Source organism: Myxine glutinosa, chromosome 14, assembly GCF_964187855.1.
Source record: "Myxine glutinosa chromosome 14, kmMyxGlut1.1, whole genome shotgun sequence".
Taxonomy (NCBI): domain Eukaryota; kingdom Metazoa; phylum Chordata; class Myxini; order Myxiniformes; family Myxinidae; genus Myxine; species Myxine glutinosa.
This window is the reverse complement of record NC_136274.1, coordinates 88297347-88309636: the sequence shown is the minus strand read 5'-3', so window position 1 is coordinate 88309636 and position 12290 is coordinate 88297347.

Below are 12290 nucleotides of genomic sequence, written 5' to 3'. Positions count from 1 at the left end.
CCTGAAAAAGAACAGTTTTCTTTCATCCACAGCTTAATACAGTTGTGCTAAACCGGAAAACATGAACACATTCTCCATTTCAACAAATCTTTTCTTTCCTTCAGACACCACAATGACACATAAAACCAGGTAAAATAAAACTAGAGCGGCACTCGGTAGAGCGCATACCTCCAAGCGCATACAAGTGCGTAATGTGGGTTTTCAACACTAACACAAGTGCGAAAAGTGGTTTTTCAACACAATCACAAGTGCAAAAAGTGTTTTTTCCACACCAATACAAGTGCAAAAGTGTTTTCCTGCACCAACACAAGTGCGAAAAGTGGTTTTTCAACACTAACACATGTGCAAAAAGTGTTTTTTCCACACCAATACAAGTGCAAAAGTGTTTTCCTGCACCAACACAAGTGCGAAAAGTGGTTTTTCAACACTAACACATGTGCAAAAAGTGTTTTTTCCACACTAATACAAGTGCGAAAAGTGGGTTTTCAACACTATCACAAGTGCAAAAAGTGTTTTTTCCACACTAATACAAGTGCAAAAGTGGTTTCCTGCACCAACACAAGTGCGAAAAGTGGTTTTTCAACACTAACACAAGTGCGAAAAGTGGTTTTTCAACACAAACACAAGTGCGAAAAGTGTTTTTTCCACACTAATACACGTGCAAAAGTGGTTTCCTGCACCAACACAAGTGCGAAAAGTGGTTTTTCAACACTAAAACAAGTGCGAAAAGTGGTTTTTCAACACTAACACAAGTGCGAAAAGTGGTTTTTCAACACTATCACAAGTGCAAAAAGTGTTTTTTCCACACTAATACAAGTGCAAAAGTGGTTTCCTGCACCAACACAAGTGCGAAAAGTGGTTTTTCAACACTAACACAAGTGCGAAAAGTGGTTTTTCAACACTAACACAAGTGCGAAAAGTGGTTTTTCAACACTATCACAAGTGCAAAAAGTGTTTTTTCCACACTAATACAAGTGCAAAAGTGGTTTCCTGCACCAACACAAGTGCGAAAAGTGGTTTTTCAACACTAACACAAGTGCGAAAAGTGGTTTTTCAACACTATCACAAGTGCGAAAAGTGGTTTTTCAACACTAACACATGTGCGAAAAGTGGTTTTTCAACACTATCACAAGTGCGAAAAGTGGTTTTTCAACACTAACACATGTGCGAAAAGTGGTTTTTCAACACTATCACAAGTGCGAAAAGTGGTTTTTCAACACTAACACAAGTGCGAAAAGTGGTTTTTCAACACTAACACATGTGCGAAAAGTGGTTTTTCAACACTATCACAAGTGCGAAAAGTGGTTTTTCAACACTATCACAAGTGCGAAAAGTGGTTTTTCAACACTAACACAAGTGCGAAAAGTGGTTTTTCAACACTATCACAAGTGCGAAAAGTGGTTTTTCAACACTAACACATGTGCGAAAAGTGGTTTTTCAACACTATCACAAGTGCGAAAAGTGGTTTTTCAACACTAACACATGTGCGAAAAGTGGTTTTTCAACACTATCACAAGTGCGAAAAGTGGTTTTTCAACACTAACACAAGTGCGAAAAGTGGTTTTTCAACACTAACACATGTGCGAAAAGTGGTTTTTCAACACTATCACAAGTGCGAAAAGTGGTTTTTCAACACTATCACAAGTGCGAAAAGTGGTTTTTCAACACTAACACATGTGCAAAAAGTGGTTTTTCAACACTATCACAAGTGCGAAAAGTGGTTTTTCAACACTAACACAAGTGCGAAAAGTGGTTTTTCAACACTATCACAAGTGCAAAAAGTGTTTTTCCCACACTAATACAAGTGCAAAAGTGGTTTCCTGCACCAACACAAGTGCGAAAAGTGGTTTTTCAACACTAACACAAGTGCGAAAAGTGGTTTTTCAACACTAACACAAGTGCGAAAAGTGGTTTTTCAACACTATCACAAGTGCAAAAAGTGTTTTTTCCACACTAATACAAGTGCAAAAGTGGTTTCCTGCACCAACACAAGTGCGAAAAGTGGTTTTTCAACACTAACACAAGTGCGAAAAGTGGTTTTTCAACACTATCACAAGTGCAAAAAGTGTTTTTTCCACACTAACACAAGTGCAAAAGTGGTTTCCTGCACCAACACAAGTGCGAAAAGTGGTTTTTCAACACTAACACAAGTGCGAAAAGTAGTTTTTCAACACTATCACAAGTGCAAAAAGTGTTTTTTCCACACTAATACAAGTGCAAAAGTGGTTTCCTGCACCAACACAAGTGCGAAAAGTGGTTTTTCAACACTAACACAAGTGCGAAAAGTGGTTTTTCAACACTAACACAAGTGCGAAAAGTGGTTTTTCAACACTAACACAAGTGCGAAAAGTGCTTTTTCCACAATAATACAAGTGCAAAAGTGGTTTCCTGCACCAACACAAGTGTGAAAAGTGGTTTTTCAACACTAACGCAAGTGCAAAAAGTGGTTTTTCAACACTAACACAAGTGCGAAAAGTGTTTTTTCCACACTAATGCAAGTGCAAAAGTGGTTTCCTGCACCAACACAAGTGTGAAAAGTGGTTTTTCAACACTAACACAAGTGCGAAAAGTGTTTTTTCAACACTAACACAAGTGCGAAAAGTGGTTTTTCAACACTAACACAAGTGCGCAAAGTGGTTTTTCAACACTAACACAAGTGCGAAAAGTGGTTTTTCAACACTAACACAAGTGCAAAAAGTGCTTTTTCCACACTAATACAAGTGCAAAAGTGGTTTCCTGCACCAACACAAGTGTGAAAAGTGGTTTTTCAACACTAACGCAAGTGCAAAAAGTGGTTTTTCAACACTAACACAAGTGCGAAAAGTGTTTTTTCCACACTAATGCAAGTGCAAAAGTGGTTTCCTGCACCAACACAAGTGTGAAAAGTGGTTTTTCAACACTAACACAAGTGCGAAAAGTGTTTTTTCAACACTAACACAAGTGCGAAAAGTGGTTTTTCAACACTAACACAAGTGCGAAAAGTGGTTTTTCAACACTAACACAAGTGCGAAAAGTGGTTTTTCAACACTAACACAAGTGCAAAAAGTGCTTTTTCCACACTAATACAAGTGCAAAAGTGGTTTCCTGCACCAACACAAGTGCGAAAAGTTGTTTTTCAACACTAACACAAGTGCGAAAAGTGGTTTTTCAACACTATCACAAGTGCAAAAAGTGTTTTTTCCACACTAATGCACGTGCAAAAGTGGTTTCCTGCACCAACACAAGTGCGAAAAGTGGTTTTTCAACACTAACACAAGTGCGAAAAGTGGTTTTTCAACACTAACACAAGTGCGAAAAGTGCTTTTTCCACACTAATACAAGTGCAAAAGTGGTTTTCTGCACCAACACAAGTGCGAAAAGTGGTTTTTCAACACTAACACAAGTGCGAAAAGTGGTTTTTCAACACTATCACAAGTGCAAAAAGTGTTTTTTCCACACTAATACAAGTGCAAAAGTGGTTTCCTGCACCAACACAAGTGCGAAAAGTGGTTTTTCAACACTATCACAAGTGCGAAACGTGTTTTTTCCACACTAATGCACGTGCAAAAGTGGTTTCCTGCACCAACACAAGTGCGAAAAGTGGTTTTTCAACACTAACACAAGTGCGAAAAGTGGTTTTTCAACACTAACACAAGTGCGAAAAGTGCTTTTTCCACACTAATACAAGTGCAAAAGTGGTTTTCTGCACCAACACAAGTGCGAAAAGTGGTTTTTCAACACTAACACAAGTGCGAAAAGTGGTTTTTCAACACTATCACAAGTGCAAAAAGTGTTTTTTCCACACTAATACAAGTGCAAAAGTGGTTTCCTGCACCAACACAAGTGCGAAAAGTGGTTTTTCAACACTAACACAAGTGCGAAAAGTCGTTTTTCAACACTAACACAAGTGCAAAAAGTGTTTTTTCCACACTAATACAAGTGCAAAAGTGGTTTCCTGCACCAACACAAGTGCGAAAAGTGGTTTTTCAACACTAACACAAGTGCGAAAAGTGGTTTTTCAACACAAACACAAGTGCGAAAAGTGTTTTTTCCACACTAATACACGTGCAAAAGTGGTTTCCTGCACCAACACAAGTGCGAAAAGTGGTTTTTCAACACTAACACAAGTGCGAAAAGTGGTTTTTCAACACTAACACAAGTGTGAAAAGTGGTTTTTCAACACTAACACAAGTGCGAAAAGTGGTTTTTCAACACTAACACAAGTGCGAAAAGTGCTTTTTCCACACTAATACAAGTGCAAAAGTGGTTTCCTGCACCAACACAAGTGTGAAAAGTGGTTTTTCAACACTAACGCAAGTGCAAAAAGTGGTTTTTCAACACGAACACAAGTGCGAAAAGTGTTTTTTCCACACTAATACAAGTGCAAAAGTAGTTTCCTGCACCAACACAAGTGCGAAAAGTGGTTTTTCAACACTAACACAAGTGCGAAAAGTGGTTTTTCAACACCAACACAAGTACGAAAAGTGTTTTTTCCACACTAATACAAGTGCAAAAGTGGTTTCCTGCACCAACACAAGTGCGAAAAGTGGTTTTTCAACACTAACACAAGTGCGAAAAGTGGTTTTTCAACACTAACACAAGTGCGAAAAGTGGTTTTTCAACACTATCACAAGTGCAAAAAGTGTTTTTCCCACACTAATACAAGTGCAAAAGTGGTTTCCTGCACCAACACAAGTGCGAAAAGTGGTTTTTCAACACTAACACAAGTGCGAAAAGTGGTTTTTCAACACTAACACAAGTGCGAAAAGTGGTTTTTCAACACTATCACAAGTGCAAAAAGTGTTTTTTCCACACTAATACAAGTGCAAAAGTGGTTTCCTGCACCAACACAAGTGCGAAAAGTGGTTTTTCAACACTAACACAAGTGCGAAAAGTGGTTTTTCAACACTATCACAAGTGCAAAAAGTGTTTTTTCCACACTAACACAACTGCAAAAGTGGTTTCCTGCACCAACACAAGTGCGAAAAGTGGTTTTTCAACACTAACACAAGTGCGAAAAGTGGTTTTTCAACACTAACACAAGTGCGAAAAGTGGTTTTTCAACACTATCACAAGTGCAAAAAGTGTTTTTTCCACACTAATACAAGTGCAAAAGTGGTTTCCTGCACCAACACAAGTGCGAAAAGTGGTTTTTCAACACTAACACAAGTGCGAAAAGTGGTTTTTCAACACTATCACAAGTGCGAAAAGTGGTTTTTCAACACTAACACATGTGCGAAAAGTGGTTTTTCAACACTATCACAAGTGCGAAAAGTGGTTTTTCAACACTAACACATGTGCGAAAAGTGGTTTTTCAACACTATCACAAGTGCGAAAAGTGGTTTTTCAACACTAACACAAGTGCGAAAAGTGGTTTTTCAACACTAACACATGTGCGAAAAGTGGTTTTTCAACACTATCACAAGTGCGAAAAGTGGTTTTTCAACACTATCACAAGTGCGAAAAGTGGTTTTTCAACACTAACACAAGTGCGAAAAGTGGTTTTTCAACACTATCACAAGTGCGAAAAGTGGTTTTTCAACACTAACACATGTGCGAAAAGTGGTTTTTCAACACTATCACAAGTGCGAAAAGTGGTTTTTCAACACTAACACATGTGCGAAAAGTGGTTTTTCAACACTATCACAAGTGCGAAAAGTGGTTTTTCAACACTAACACAAGTGCGAAAAGTGGTTTTTCAACACTAACACATGTGCGAAAAGTGGTTTTTCAACACTATCACAAGTGCGAAAAGTGGTTTTTCAACACTATCACAAGTGCGAAAAGTGGTTTTTCAACACTAACACATGTGCAAAAAGTGGTTTTTCAACACTATCACAAGTGCGAAAAGTGGTTTTTCAACACTAACACAAGTGCGAAAAGTGGTTTTTCAACACTATCACAAGTGCAAAAAGTGTTTTTCCCACACTAATACAAGTGCAAAAGTGGTTTCCTGCACCAACACAAGTGCGAAAAGTGGTTTTTCAACACTAACACAAGTGCGAAAAGTGGTTTTTCAACACTAACACAAGTGCGAAAAGTGGTTTTTCAACACTATCACAAGTGCAAAAAGTGTTTTTTCCACACTAATACAAGTGCAAAAGTGGTTTCCTGCACCAACACAAGTGCGAAAAGTGGTTTTTCAACACTAACACAAGTGCGAAAAGTGGTTTTTCAACACTATCACAAGTGCAAAAAGTGTTTTTTCCACACTAACACAAGTGCAAAAGTGGTTTCCTGCACCAACACAAGTGCGAAAAGTGGTTTTTCAACACTAACACAAGTGCGAAAAGTAGTTTTTCAACACTATCACAAGTGCAAAAAGTGTTTTTTCCACACTAATACAAGTGCAAAAGTGGTTTCCTGCACCAACACAAGTGCGAAAAGTGGTTTTTCAACACTAACACAAGTGCGAAAAGTGGTTTTTCAACACTAACACAAGTGCGAAAAGTGGTTTTTCAACACTAACACAAGTGCGAAAAGTGCTTTTTCCACAATAATACAAGTGCAAAAGTGGTTTCCTGCACCAACACAAGTGTGAAAAGTGGTTTTTCAACACTAACGCAAGTGCAAAAAGTGGTTTTTCAACACTAACACAAGTGCAAAAAGTGTTTTTTCCACACTAATACAAGTGCAAAAGTGGTTTCCTGCACCAACACAAGTGCGAAAAGTGGTTTTTCAACACTAACACAAGTGCGAAAAGTGGTTTTTCAACACTATCACAAGTGCAAAAAGTGTTTTTTCCACACTAACACAACTGCAAAAGTGGTTTCCTGCACCAACACAAGTGCGAAAAGTGGTTTTTCAACACTAACACAAGTGCGAAAAGTGGTTTTTCAACACTAACACAAGTGCGAAAAGTGGTTTTTCAACATTATCACAAGTGCAAAAAGTGTTTTTTCCACACTAATACAAGTGCAAAAGTGGTTTCCTGCACCAACACAAGTGCGAAAAGTGGTTTTTCAACACTAACACAAGTGCGAAAAGTGGTTTTTCAACACTATCACAAGTGCGAAAAGTGGTTTTTCAACACTAACACATGTGCGAAAAGTGGTTTTTCAACACTATCACAAGTGCGAAAAGTGGTTTTTCAACACTAACACATGTGCGAAAAGTGGTTTTTCAACACTATCACAAGTGCGAAAAGTGGTTTTTCAACACTAACACAAGTGCGAAAAGTGGTTTTTCAACACTAACACATGTGCGAAAAGTGGTTTTTCAACACTATCACAAGTGCGAAAAGTGGTTTTTCAACACTATCACAAGTGCGAAAAGTGGTTTTTCAACACTAACACAAGTGCGAAAAGTGGTTTTTCAACACTATCACAAGTGCGAAAAGTGGTTTTTCAACACTAACACATGTGCGAAAAGTGGTTTTTCAACACTATCACAAGTGCGAAAAGTGGTTTTTCAACACTAACACATGTGCGAAAAGTGGTTTTTCAACACTATCACAAGTGCGAAAAGTGGTTTTTCAACACTAACACAAGTGCGAAAAGTGGTTTTTCAACACAAACACATGTGCGAAAAGTGGTTTTTCAACACTATCACAAGTGCGAAAAGTGGTTTTTCAACACTATCACAAGTGCGAAAAGTGGTTTTTCAACACTAACACATGTGCAAAAAGTGGTTTTTCAACACTATCACAAGTGCGAAAAGTGGTTTTTCAACACTAACACAAGTGCGAAAAGTGGTTTTTCAACACTATCACAAGTGCAAAAAGTGTTTTTCCCACACTAATACAAGTGCAAAAGTGGTTTCCTGCACCAACACAAGTGCGAAAAGTGGTTTTTCAACACTAACACAAGTGCGAAAAGTGGTTTTTCAACACTAACACAAGTGCGAAAAGTGGTTTTTCAACACTATCACAAGTGCAAAAAGTGTTTTTTCCACACTAATACAAGTGCAAAAGTGGTTTCCTGCACCAACACAAGTGCGAAAAGTGGTTTTTCAACACTAACACAAGTGCGAAAAGTGGTTTTTCAACACTATCACAAGTGCAAAAAGTGTTTTTTCCACACTAACACAAGTGCAAAAGTGGTTTCCTGCACCAACACAAGTGCGAAAAGTGGTTTTTCAACACTAACACAAGTGCGAAAAGTAGTTTTTCAACACTATCACAAGTGCAAAAAGTGTTTTTTCCACACTAATACAAGTGCAAAAGTGGTTTCCTGCACCAACACAAGTGCGAAAAGTGGTTTTTCAACACTAACACAAGTGCGAAAAGTGGTTTTTCAACACTAACACAAGTGCGAAAAGTGGTTTTTCAACACTAACACAAGTGCGAAAAGTGCTTTTTCCACAATAATACAAGTGCAAAAGTGGTTTCCTGCACCAACACAAGTGTGAAAAGTGGTTTTTCAACACTAACGCAAGTGCAAAAAGTGGTTTTTCAACACTAACACAAGTGCGAAAAGTGTTTTTTTCCACACTAATGCAAGTGCAAAAGTGGTTTCCTGCACCAACACAAGTGTGAAAAGTGGTTTTTCAACACTAACACAAGTGCGAAAAGTGTTTTTTCAACACTAACACAAGTGCGAAAAGTGGTTTTTCAACACTAACACAAGTGCGCAAAGTGGTTTTTCAACACTAACACAAGTGCGAAAAGTGGTTTTTCAACACTAACACAAGTGCAAAAAGTGCTTTTTCCACACTAATACAAGTGCAAAAGTGGTTTTTCAACACTAACACAAGTGCGAAAAGTGCTTTTTCCACAATAATACAAGTGCAAAAGTGGTTTCCTGCACCAACACAAGTGTGAAAAGTGGTTTTTCAACACTAACGCAAGTGCAAAAAGTGGTTTTTCAACACTAACACAAGTGCGAAAAGTGTTTTTTCCACACTAATGCAAGTGCAAAAGTGGTTTCCTGCACCAACACAAGTGTGAAAAGTGGTTTTTCAACACTAACACAAGTGCGAAAAGTGTTTTTTCAACACTAACACAAGTGTGAAAAGTGGTTTTTCAACACTAACACAAGTGCAAAAAGTGCTTTTTCCACACTAATACAAGTGCAAAAGTGGTTTTTCAACACTAACACAAGTGCGAAAAGTGCTTTTTCCACAATAATACAAGTGCAAAAGTGGTTTCCTGCACCAACACAAGTGTGAAAAGTGGTTTTTCAACACTAACGCAAGTGCAAAAAGTGGTTTTTCAACACTAACACAAGTGCGAAAAGTGTTTTTTCCACACTAATGCAAGTGCAAAAGTGGTTTCCTGCACCAACACAAGTGTGAAAAGTGGTTTTTCAACACTAACACAAGTGCGAAAAGTGTTTTTTCAACACTAACACAAGTGCGAAAAGTGGTTTTTCAACACTAACACAAGTGCGCAAAGTGGTTTTTCAACACTAACACAAGTGCGAAAAGTGGTTTTTCAACACTAACACAAGTGCAAAAAGTGCTTTTTCCACACTAATACAAGTGCAAAAGTGGTTTCCTGCACCAACACAAGTGTGAAAAGTGGTTTTTCAACACTAACGCAAGTGCAAAAAGTGGTTTTTCAACACTAACACAAGTGCGAAAAGTGTTTTTTCCACACTAATGCAAGTGCAAAAGTGGTTTCCTGCACCAACACAAGTGTGAAAAGTGGTTTTTCAACACTAACACAAGTGCGAAAAGTGTTTTTTCAACACTAACACAAGTGCGAAAAGTGGTTTTTCAACACTAACACAAGTGCGAAAAGTGGTTTTTCAACACTAACACAAGTGCGAAAAGTGGTTTTTCAACACTAACACAAGTGCAAAAAGTGCTTTTTCCACACTAATACAAGTGCAAAAGTGGTTTCCTGCACCAACACAAGTGCGAAAAGTTGTTTTTCAACACTAACACAAGTGCGAAAAGTGGTTTTTCAACACTATCACAAGTGCAAAAAGTGTTTTTTCCACACTAATGCACGTGCAAAAGTGGTTTCCTGCACCAACACAAGTGCGAAAAGTGGTTTTTCAACACAAACACAAGTGCGAAACGTGTTTTTTCCACACTAATGCACGTGCAAAAGTGGTTTCCTGCACCAACACAAGTGCGAAAAGTGGTTTTTCAACACTAACACAAGTGCGAAAAGTGGTTTTTCAACACTAACACAAGTGCGAAAAGTGCTTTTTCCACACTAATACAAGTGCAAAAGTGGTTTTCTGCACCAACACAAGTGCGAAAAGTGGTTTTTCAACACTAACACAAGTGCGAAAAGTGGTTTTTCAACACTATCACAAGTGCAAAAAGTGTTTTTTCCACACTAATACAAGTGCAAAAGTGGTTTCCTGCACCAACACAAGTGCGAAAAGTGGTTTTTCAACACTAACACAAGTGCGAAAAGTCGTTTTTCAACACTAACACAAGTGCAAAAAGTGTTTTTTCCACACTAATACAAGTGCAAAAGTGGTTTCCTGCACCAACACAAGTGCGAAAAGTGGTTTTTCAACACTAACACAAGTGCGAAAAGTGGTTTTTCAACACAAACACAAGTGCGAAAAGTGTTTTTTCCACACTAATACACGTGCAAAAGTGGTTTCCTGCACCAACACAAGTGCGAAAAGTGGTTTTTCAACACTAACACAAGTGCGAAAAGTGGTTTTTCAACACTATCACAAGTGCAAAAAGTGTTTTTTCCACATTAATACAAGTGCAAAAGTGGTTTCCTGCACCAACACAAGTGCGAAAAGTGGTTTTTCAACACTAACACAAGTGCGAAAAGTGGTTTTTCAACAAAAACACAAGTGCGAAAAGTGTTTTTTCCACACTAATACACGTGCAAAAGTGGTTTCCTGCACCAACACAAGTGCGAAAAGTGGTTTTTCAACACTAACACAAGTGCGAAAAGTGGTTTTTCAACACTAACACAAGTGCAAATTGCACTTGCACACTAACAAAGTGCAAATTTATGCACGGTTGATGCTGGTTTTCAAACTTGATCTGAGGTATGCTGAGACACGTGTGTGTCGCTCCGTGGAGCCCGCAAGGTCGCTCCGTGGAGCGGCCTGCACGTATTGCACTGTGTGAATTATATAAATTATTACCAACTCACGGTCTGAGGTACTAGCGATTCAAGAGATATCCATTTTTTAAAAATATTTTCTTTTAATTAACGATATCTGCCAAACCACGTGCCCTATCGCAAATTCCAAAAGGACATTTTAATAGACTGATATGCTGAACAGATTTGTGAAGTTTCCCCTCGATTGTATCAAAAATGAGGGAGGGGCTCGGTTTTAAAGGTTCATGCTTAAAAACGTCATAACTCTGAAACCATCAGTAATTTATCATATTTTCCGGTTCACGATCAATGATCGATGTGTATATATATGTTGCTCGGCTTGGCTCCGCCCCTCTGGAAAGCGCGGGCTGTGTCGCGCTGTTGACGTTCGCGAGACGAGGCTGAGGACGCGCAGTGCGGCTTGAGGAGAACTCGAGAATAAACAAGAGATATCCATTTAAAAAAAATATTTTCGTTTAATTAACGATATCTGCCAAACCACGTGCCCTATCGCAAATTCCAAAAGGATATTTTAGTGCTGAACAGATCTGTGAAGTTTCCCCTCGATTGGATCAAAAATGAGGGAGGAGCTCGGTTTTAAAGGTTCATGCTTAAAAACGTCATAACTCTGAAACCATGTGACGCATGACGTCACGCTCGCTGATTTTTTTGTTCGGCATGGGTATGCGATTCTGCCTGCAAAGTTTGGCCTCGATCTGTTCAGCCGTTGCAGAGAAAATGGGGTTTTCGTGTTTTCACGAAAAACAATATGGCGACCGAACCACATGACCTGTGACGTCATAATTACCATTAAAATATTCTACAGACCAAGTCCATCATATGGTGAAAATTTTTATCACAATCGGTCCTATTATTGCAGAGAAATTGGTTTTTAAAAGGAAATTAAAACTTAAAATAGCACTGAGTTAAGGATCATCAGAATTATCAGAATTCCCAAAGTTCAAAGTGCCATAACTTTGTTGAAAAATGATCGAAACGTCGTGAAGTTCGAACTTGATCTGTAACTTATTATGAGGAAACCATGTGCCAAGTTTGAAATCATTAGCATCAAGCGTTTCGAAAAAAACAGTCCGGAAAACTGTTCTTTGCGTGACGGACTGACAGACGGAAGGACGGCGTGCAAACCTAGAGTCCCCTCCGGTGTACACAGGTAGGGGACTCATAATACGAAAGAGTTTCAACAAAACGAGGTTGTTACATATTTATGTGAATGTATGTGAATTACCATTCAGGTCTTTGCTTATCCATGCGTAGTTGATTAAGGGTTGTTGTGGTTGGAGGGTCAGGAGCCCTTTTGAAAAAGTGTCCGGAAACGGAAGTG